Source organism: Stenella coeruleoalba (assembly GCF_951394435.1).
Source record: "Stenella coeruleoalba genome assembly, chromosome: 5".
In the NCBI taxonomy this organism is placed as follows: Eukaryota; Metazoa; Chordata; class Mammalia; order Artiodactyla; family Delphinidae; genus Stenella; species Stenella coeruleoalba.
The window spans coordinates 124,169,967-124,181,265 of NC_137150.1; positions in this window are offsets into that span (position 1 = coordinate 124,169,967).

Consider the following 11,299-nt stretch of genomic DNA (forward strand, 5'->3'; position numbering starts at 1 on the left):
TTTACAATAGCCAGGTCATGGAAGCCACCTAAATGCCCATTGACAGATGAATGGATAAAGAAGCTGTGGTACATATATACAATGGAATATTACTCAGCCATAAAAAGGAATGAAGTTGGGTCATTTGTACGGACGTGGATGGACCTAGAGACTGTCATACCAAATGAAGTACGTCAGAAAGAGAAAAACAAACATTGTATATTAATATGTATATATGGAATCTAGAAAAATGGTACAGATGAACTGGTTTTGCAAGGTAGAAATAGAGGCACAGTTGTAGAGAGCAAATATATGGACACCAAGGGGGAAATTGACATGTGGGTATTGTAGTGGTGGGATGGGTTGGGAGATTGGGGTTGACATTTATACACTGATATGTATAAAATAGATAATTAATAATAACCTGCTGTATAAAAAGTAAATAAAATAAAATTGAAAAAAAAAAGTCCCTTGGTAGGAAATAAAGGCAAAAGGCCTAGGTAGGTCTAAGTGAAACCTTGTAATATGAACTAGTGCAAACTTGGACAGTCTGTTCATAAGCAACTGCTACATCAGAAGCTAGAATAAGAGTTGCAACCCAATTTTTTTTCATGTATTTAAGTGTATTTAAAACATTGAAGGATAAGTTCAGGAAGCAAATTATAAGTTTTACAAAAATGTATATAATAGACCTTACTATTGATGATTCTTCATAATATTAGCAAGAATAAAATATATATATAAAGGAAGTTCTAATCTAGCCTCTAAGAACTCTTAATTGACACATAAATTTTAAGAGCCATCACAGTGTAAGATGCCAAAATTGTAGTTATTTAAATATATGTGTATGCATACACACACACACACACACGTGTGTATATATATGCATACACATATTTATCTCTTACAAATAATCTTATTTTTCATTTTCAAATTTGTATACCAAGTTCTTACTTTTCTCATTTAGAACACATTCATGGAATGTAATGGAAGTATTATTGCTTTCATTGCTGCAACTCAATTAAAAGCAAAACTACAGAACAGCCATTTAGCAATACAATAATTCTCAAGTTATTGTACACAGTGATAAATATCCACTGAGCAAACAGTATACAAGGACATTGTTTCCACAAATATAATTGGAAACGAAAAACAGGAAAAGCAATTTAGAAATGAGAGAGAATAAAAAAAACTAAAAGATTAGCTTTCAATACTCTAGAACTCCCAGGATTTGTTTTTTCATGTTTTCATGACCTTTCTTACAGGATCTCAATGTATAGACATTAAAGTCTAGAGTGTAAAAAGATAATAGCTATAATGATATGTCTCATACATTTCATTAAAAATGTGTTTTTAGTTTTTTTTTTCTTTTTAGTTTTTTAAGGAACCTCCATACTGTTCTCCATAGTGGCTGTATCAATTTACATTCCTACCAACAGTGCAAGAGGGTTCTCTTTTCTCCACACCCTGCCCAACATTTGTTGTTTGTAGATTTTCTGATGATGCCCATTCTAACTGGTGTAAGGTGATACCTCATTGTAGTTTTGATTTGCATTTCTCTAATAATTAATGATGTTGAGCAGCTTTTCATGTGCTTCTTGGACATCTGTATGTCTTCTTTGGAGAAATGTCTGCTTAGGTCTTCTGCCCATTTTTGGATTGGGTTGTTGTTTTTCTAATGTTGAGCTGCATGAGCTGTTTATATATTTTGGAAATTGATCCTTTGTCAGTTGATTCATTTGCAAATATTTTCTCCCATTCTGAGGATTGTCTTTCCATCTTGTTTATAGTTTCCTTTGCTGTGCAAAAATTTTAAGTTTCCTTAGGTCCCATTTGTTTATTTTAGTTTTTATTTCCATTACTCTAGGAGGTAGGTCATAAAAGATCTTGCTGTGATTTATGTCAAAGAGTGTTCTTCCTATGTTTCCTCTAAGTGTTTTATAGTGTCTGGTCTTACATTCAGGTCTCTAATCCATTTTGAGTTTATTTTTGTGTTTGGTGTTAGAGAGTGTTCTAATTTCATTCTTTTACATGTAGCTGTCCAGTTTTCCCAGCACCACTTATTGAAGAGCCTGTCTTTTCTCCATTGTATAACCGTGCCTCCTTTGTCATAGATTAGTTGGCCATATGACCCAACAATCCCACTACTGAGCATATACCAGAGAAAACCATAATTCAAAAAGACACATGTACCCCAATGTTCATTGCAGCACTATTTACAATAGCCAAGTCATGAAAGTAACTTAAATGTCCATTGACAGATGAATGGATAAAGAAGTTGTGGTACATATATACAATGGAATATTACTCAGCCATAAAAAGGAATGAAATTGGGTCATTTGTACAGACGTGGATGGACCTAGAGACTGAATTGAATTATGGTCATACCAAGTGAAGTAAGTCATAAAGAGAAAAACGGATATTGTATTTTAACACATATATGTGGAATCTAAAAAAATGGTACAGATGAACTGGTTCACAAGGAAGAAATAGAGACACAGATGTAGAGAATAAACATATGGACACCAAGGGAGGAAAGCAGGTGCAAGATAATGGGATGAATTGGGAGATTTGGATTGATAGATATACACTGATATGTATAAGATAGATAACTGATAAGAACCTGCTGTATAAAAAATAAATTAATAGAATAAAATTTAAAAAAAAAGAAAAAAATATGTGGTTTCTTACATTTTTGGATTATATTTCCCCAACCATCTGATTGAAATATTGTTTTCACAGCAAACTCTGGAATTGAATATGGCTTCAGCTTTATGGAAAATAACACACAAATATCATGAATTGATTATACAGCCTTGATAACTTTTATCTAAGTGTTCAGTTCCTTCAGTGATGAATGAACAGTAACAAGTATTGCCATTTGTAGGGAACTATGGAATTTTCCAATGAAGAGTACATGTCAGATAAAGATACCTTAACTTTCAGAAGGATACTGGCTCAAATACCTTCTTGTACAGGTAGCAACGGAGAATATTTTAAATCAAATATTCTTTTTGTCTATATTATCTGCTCATGAGCTTTAACCAAGTGCTATTCATTTACATTTAACCCCAACATCAAATATAGGTTATATGTTAATCCAAGAGCAATATATATGATTTGGTCAAAGACATTTCAATGCTGTCGCATTCCATAATCATTCATTATTATATATGGAACTAAACCCAATTACACTGACACCAAAAATGCAGAATCTAACATTCAAATTAAAAAAAAAAAAACATCTAAAAGTATTTCTCACTATAGTGGTTAATTTTATATTTCAACTTGGCTAGGCTATTGTGTCTATTTGTTTGCTAAAGCACCAGTCTAGATGCTGCTGTGAAGCTAGTTTTTTTAGATGTGATTAACATTTTAAAAATTAGACTTTTAATAAAGCAAATTAACCTCCATAATGACTATTATCAGTTGAAGACCTTACTAGAAAATAGTAAGGTCCCCCAAAAAGGAATAAAATCTGCCTCCAGACTGTCTTTAGATTCAAGACTACAACAATTCTTTCCAGCACTTTTAGACCTGTGGCCTGCCCTGAAAATTTTGGACACTTCCACCCCTACAATTTCATAAGCCAATTCTTTAAAGTAAATGCATATGTTTTTCTGGAGAAAAATTGGGGGTTAAGACTTCAACATGTGAATTTGTGGGAGAGGGGTGGAACTTGAACATTCAGCTCATAACAGGAACCCTCAGTATATGCACCAATACTTAGACATAATTTGATCACATTTGAATGATTAATTCTATCAAAAATTTCTCGCCAACATTCTTTTATTTTTCTTTTTGGACACCTGGGGCAGTGAGGCATTTTGGGTTATTTCAATTTTTCAAATTCCATTTTAATTTGTTTGTTGACTTTTGATTATATCTTTTAGTATACTATTGTAATGGTTGTTTCTGGTATTGAAATATACTTACCAAATTTTATATAGGTCACTTGTTTAACATTTTACAAATGTTATAATAAAAGAAAGAAATAAAATAAAGAAAGAAAAATAAAATAAAATAAAATAAAATAAATAAAAGAAAGAATAAAAGATAAATAAATAAAAGAATATTAAATAAATAATTTAAATAAATAGATAAATAAAAGAAAGAAACCTAAAAATTTCCATAAGTCTTCTTACTCTCCCAGCAGTGCCATATTAGGGAACTTTTCACTTTCATCTGTTTTGCTGAAAGCCATTTTGATATGAAGTCTTACTTGATTTGCTGGCTATTAACTAGCTAGCCAGTAGTTAAAATTTTCCTTTCTACTGAATAGAAATTATTTTTTAAAATTACTCTATATATTGAATACATGCCAATTGTGTTTAACTCTTTTCTCCCTGCATATAAAGTACTTTGAGATCATAATCCATGGCATATTTTATTTTTAATCACTTTAGTTTGTAGGAATTGGCAAGCAGAATAAACTGAAAATTATGTGTCCAAAACTTGGAAAGTAAAAGGTATTAGACAGCTATGATATAAGTTTAAGAAAGTGGAAACTCAGGAGTAAGGACACATAGTCCAGCCCTAGAAGATAAAATCATATTTTGCTATATTTACTATTTTAAAACCATTTTAGCAAGAGGGTCTTAGCATTGGTTGCTAACGTCCCTATCAGTGGGAGAATGGCAGAATGGAAAATACCAGAGCAGAGTTCCTCAGATATCTTGTTTAAGGAGCAAAGTGTTGAATACTGGAAAAACCACTGTAGGGTTCTTAAATAAATTAACTTTCTAAGTTAGAGTGTCTAACATTTTCAATACTGCAATAAAACACCTGCATACCAGAAAGCACCATGGGGACTTCAGTGGAATAAATATCTGTCTCACATGGTAGACACCTGTCAAATGTTAATGATGACAGTGACAGCTTAAATAATTTTCATTGGGCTTAAGAGAAGCAATGTGTGCATTAGAAAGAGAAAAGAAGAATCATTTATGTCATATCTTATTTTTACATAGAAGATCTTAAAGCCAATCAACCATTCTTACTTGAAAGTTATGCTATGCCCAATAATGAATAGCTTTTCAAAGCAATCCTTGAGCACAGTGATTTTTTCACTTTCTGCACATTAATTTCCCATAGTACATAAGATGAAATCTCCAAATGTCTCTTTTGGTCCTGATCATTATACAGGCTATCATTAAAACCATAAAAATGATAACCCACTGTGTAATCATACTCAAATACATTCTATCATGTATTCCACAGAATGTTGAAAATAAATTTAGCAAATGTAGGAGCTTGTGGTTTTAAATCACTAAACACTAAAATAAGGCATCTTGATCCTCTAAAATTGAAAGCCTAATATAACTAAATCACATATATAACGTTTTTGTGATATTACTAGTTGAATATCAACAGTATATATATATATATATATATGTATATATATGTATATATATATACATATATATATATATATATATATGGTTAGCTTTTTGTTTTTATTAATAAAGGTAATATCAATATTGCCAATATCCCAGATGCCAGGGTCTGCGTGGATTTCAAGATAGATACACTATTAAATAGCAATGAAATTCAATAAAGATTATTGAATGGGGATCTTCACTGGGCATCTCTGGTCTGGCTCACAATCTACCACCACCATCCTTATTGTCTCCGAGGACCTCCTTTCTTTCTTTCGTGAGTTTTCTGATGAGTAGCTGGAGCCTGCACCATTGGGTTAGTGTTTGGGCTGGTTCCCAGGACTGCCCATCAGCCTCATTTCTGTTTCTTTCTTTCTTTCTTTCCTTCTTTCTTTCTTTCTTTCTTTCTTTCTTTCTTTCTTTCTTTCTTTCTTTCTTTCTTTCTTTCTTTTTTTTTAACATCTTTATTGGAGTATAATTGCTTTACAATGGTGTGTTAGTTTCTGCTTTATAACAAAGTGAATCAGTTATTCATATGCATATGTCCCCATATCCCCTCCCTCTTGCATCTCCCTCCCACCTTCCCTATCCCACCCCTCTAGGTGGTCACAAAGCACTGAGCTGATCTCCCTGTGCTATGCGGTTTCTTCCCACTAGCTATCTATTTTACGTTTAGTAGTGTATATATGTCCATGCCACTCTCTCACTTTGTCCCAGCTTACCCTTCCCCCCTCCCCATGTCCTCAAGTCCATTTTCTAGTAGGTCTACATCTTTATTCCCATCTTGCCCCTAGGTTCTTCATGACCATTTTTTTTTTTTTTTTTTAGATTCCATATATATGTGTTAGCATACGGTATTTGTTTTTCTCTTTCTGACTTACTTCTCTGCATGACAGTCTCTAGGTCCATCCACCTCACTACAAATAACTCCATTTCACTTATTTTATGGCTGAGTAATATTCCATTGTATATATGTGCCACATCTTCTTTATCCATTCATCTGTTGATGGACACTTCAGTTTCTTCCATGTCCTGGCTATTGTAAATAGAGCTGCAATTAATTTTTTTTCTTCTCTTCTTCTCTTCTTCTCTTCTTTTCTTCTCTTCTTACTTAACTTTTACCCTATAAGCAGTAATTAACACCACTCCTCTTACATATATTTTCCTTCTTTGTGATTTTCTCCCTGTTTCACTCTCTAGGCAAAAACACAATGTTGTTGAAATACAGTATCCCACCTACTCTCTACTTTTACCTGTGTTGAGTATGACAGGAGAAAACACACAATGATGGGCTTTTAGTCTTGCCTTACAAACCTGATTTTATTTATTTTATTTTTTTTTAGTTAATTTAGTCTGTACCTTCCTAAACAATTTCACATCTTTTATTCTCTCTTTAAAGTCACACCACATCCTCACACTCTTCACTCAGTTGATAAGTTTGCTTAATAGGAGCCATTAGAGAAATTTCACATCAAATGTTATCAGCTTATGTGCATCTGCATATATGTAGGCTCTTTCTTTATGCCCTGGATTTATTCCATCCCATTCACATAAGGACTCCGCATCTGTAATTGTTCCTTCTTGTTTTCTGTGTTATCAAATTCTCCATCTTTGCTGGAACTTTTCCACTAGTGTGCACACGTGTTAATATTTTCTACTTATTCAACTTCTTGATAGTGACCTTTCTTTTCACTATTTCCAGCCAAATCTTCAAGAGAGTTTTCTGTATTCTATCTCCATTTTTCCACTCATTCACTATTGGTTTTTATCATCAAGTTTCCACAGTCTCTTCTCCCTTGAAACTGTTTCCATCAAGATCATTTGCTACATTTTCATTGTCAAAGTTTGTGGTCCATTCTCAGCTTTCTTCTTGCTTCATCTGTCACAGCTAATCGGAAGCCTTCTTAAAATATTTTTTCTTCACCTGACTCCTTGGATAACCTCTCTCATGTGTCTCCTGTGACAAAACTGCTGCCAATTCTTTTTCTATTGCTTTTGTTCATTCTTCCTTATATTCCCAAATTCTACCTGTTTGAGAGTCCCAATTACAGTTCTTGGCCCTCTTCCTTTTTTCAATACATACATTTAAATCGTTTATAGCCCAGTTTCTTTCAATGAAATCTGTATGTTGACACTTCCCATACTTGTGCTTCCAGTCCCAACATCTCAAATTGAACCACAGATTCATATTTCCAACAATCTACTCAACATCTCTGCTTGAATGTCTAATAAGCATATTACATATCCAAAATAATTTATTCCTTTCTCTTGTTGAACTTGCTCTTCCCAAGGCTTCCTCATGTTTATAAATGTCATTCTTGCATTTGGTCAACCCCTAACTTGGAGTCCTCTTTACTCTTTTGCTCTATTTCACACCACAAGTCCAATTTATCAGAATTTCCTGTAGCCTGTGTTAGAAATATATCAAAATTCCAACCATTCTACATCATTTCCACAACTAAGTGGTCTAAGTACCTCAATCTCTTAGTTGTATTATTTCAATAGACTCATAAATTGACTTTCTATTGTGTATTCCCAACACTGCAGTTAGAGGGATGCTATAAAACCCAAAGTCAGATAGAGTGACTCTTTTACTGAAAAAACTCTCATATATGGCAATCTATATGTTCAACTTTGCTATGAACCCCTGTATTATCTCTCCTCCCACTGCTTCCCAGACATAATCTACAATTCCCTCCTCACTCTTTGTATTCTAGATATATCAATCCCTGATATGAGGGATTTTTTAAAAATAATTATTACAGTGAATAGAGGAGGGCCTCTTTTTTTTGTAACTACAGAAAGCCAAAAAGTTTCACAGACCCTGTTCTAGTTTTTCTCTAAGAAGTATAAACTCGTTCCACAACAGGATGGAATGGACAATGACAGGGTGGGGTGGGTATACATATCCAAATAGAATGTATTTTATATATATTTTAAAATATATGCACATATAATATGTTAAATTATATAATATGCATTTATTTATATTACATTTAATATGTAACCTATATCATATAAATTATATATTTCCTATATATATATATATTATCCTGTGAGTCCAAGCACATATATTTATTAAATATTTAGCTTCCACTAGGAACAATGACAATTCATTTAAATTTGTCCTCATTTTAAATTCTCATAACAAGCTCATACAGTGGAAAATAATCAAATTTCCTTTCTTTATTTTTCTTTCTTAATGAGGGAACTGAGATTCAGAGGTGTTCAATATCTTGCCCAAGGTCATGTGACTACTGAATAACAGCTGGGATTTGAATTCAGTCTCATTGCATGTGATTTATTGTACTTTTCTCTCAATTAATTCTTCTGTTCTTCTGCCATTGACTTGGGGCTTAGTCATGCTAATTATTTTGGTTAAAGAATGCAAGTGTACATAGGCATACTATTTCTAACAAGAGACTTTACAAATGCTCTCATGGATAGCTTCCTCTCTTACACTAAGTGACAAGACTATGCCCAGGTAGCCTCAAGTTCTTCAACCAGACTTTGAAACAAGAGACATATTTCTGGTAAAGAACTCAACATGCAGCATGGATGAGAGTTACCCCTGGACAACAAAAAGTGAATGTATTTTGTTAATAGCCACTGAGATATTTGGATTGCTTGTTATATTACATTTCCGTAAGAATAGCTAACTAACACTGTTCACAGGTAACATTCCTTGTCTGTAGAATTAATGATAATTACTATGATAAAATAAAGGCAGAGAAAGCTAAGTTATACTTCAGCATGAGAGACTTAGTTTTAAGGATGAACATGCACATTGTTACTAGAAATCCTGGGTTCAAATCCTGTTTCTATTCTCCTAGCCAGTAAGTTTTATTAACTTCCTGAGCTTCTGTTTCCTTAAATTAGATAGTGAATAATACTGCATGTCTATTGAACTGCTGTAAATATTAAGTTTAAAAGATATACAGGGACTTCCCTGGTGGTCCAGTGGTTAAGACTTCACCTTCCAATGCAGGGGGTGCGGATTCAATCCCTGGTCAGGGAGCTAAGATCCCACGTGCCTCGCAGAAAAACAAAACATAAAACAGAAGCAATATTGTAACAAATTCAATAGACATTAATTTTTTTAAATAAAAAAAGATATACAAAATTTCCTAATATAGAACAAGTCCCATAACTGATCTTTAACATATATTATGTTTTATCCTGATAATGAGGATTACAGATACTGATATAAGCAAGCACACCAATATATTCACTTTGAAAGTGTCTAACTCAGAGTAAAGATTCAACATGTTTGGTGTATTTATGAATGAACACGCTCTTTATATATCCTCTAACAATCTCATCTAATTTTGTAATCAAGTCACCCAAATAGGCTAACATAGGTTGAATAAAATAATATTCTTTATTCTATTACTTGTGTCCATGTAGGACAAAGTAAATAATTCATTTAGCATTTATATAGTTAACTTTGACTTTCAAATCAGTCTACATGGATTACCCTACATTAAATAAATAAATTGATATTTCCTTCAAGCTAATGAAAAATCAGATCTATTTCTTTGGTTTATGTTGTTTATTTCAGGATTCTTATATTGTGGTCATCAGATTCTTGCTGTAAATGAATAATTAATGTGCGTGATTTATAGGTGAGATTTCTATAGTCAAAAATGGTTGGAGAAGGATTCTAGGAGAATGTTTGGAGACATACATTCAAGTATTCCCCAAATCTACCACCCTCTCCCCCTGAATCACTGACAGTGTAATTTAGGTAGCAAAACTAAAAATTCCTGAGCAACATGTGCAATAAATGTAGATGATCCTTAAATATGAGTGAATGTGGACAAACCATTGGTTGCCACTTGATCTGAGTAGTATTAGCACTATGCAGAGGGTAGAAGTAAGCAAGGGTATGCCTTACATACCTGTGAAATTCAAAAGGGCCACACTTCCTTGAAAACTCAACAGGTCAATTTGAGATCATCTGAAACAAGAGTGGGGCTCTACTCACCGTAATGCTAAGTAAAAACATATCTCCATATTGAGATCTAAAAGGGCTGGGAAGTCTAAGCCCTCTGAACTCTCAAAACTAGGCAGCCAAACAAAGCCCCACACAGGATAAACTTCTTAGAATGAAGTCTATATTGAGCATAAAAAGGAAAATAGAAAAAATAATAAAGTCCAGATAAAAGTATAAAATGAATATAAGAGAATTAAGAAAGCATGATGCCATTCTTTTGAACTAAAGGGATATCTTGAGCTATAAAGCAATCTTGAACCACTCTTCTCATTTAAAATATAATATTAAAAATACTGGTTGCCTTAGAATAACTCCTAGAGACAAAAAAGCATGCTAGAAAGAAACACTCACAAAAAAAAAAAACTATAACATTTTTAAATGTGCTAAAAGAATTATACAAATAATACATATATGATAGACACAACTTTATAGCTAAGAAGTGAGGGGATAAAACTCAGAACCAATAAAATTAAAGAAAACATATTTCTTAACTGAAGACAAAATAAGAAGATCAGAATAAAGACAGGGCAAACAAACAAAATAGATAATGCCTTCTGAGTAATAATGTAAAAAATTAATCCAAAAGAAATGAAGAAAAGGATGCAAATGGATCAAGAGAATGTGACAAATATAGAAACTAGTCAAAGAAGATACAGCTTATGTAAAATAAGTTTGCTAAGGAACACCAAAGCAAGAGAATAAAGTAAATACTAAAAATTATAATTCAAGACAATTATCTGGAGATTAAACAAGGAAAATGTCAGTCAGTAAGAATTCCTGGAGATTTATATTCATATTTCTAAAAACAATGACCACTCCTAATATCAAGATTGAGGTCCTGGAATCAATTTCCCAGCAAAATAAATAAATAGGTGAATTACCTGCTTCCAGTTCAGATGTAGAATGGCCAAATGTGGACAAATTTTTACATCAGTGAGGATAATAA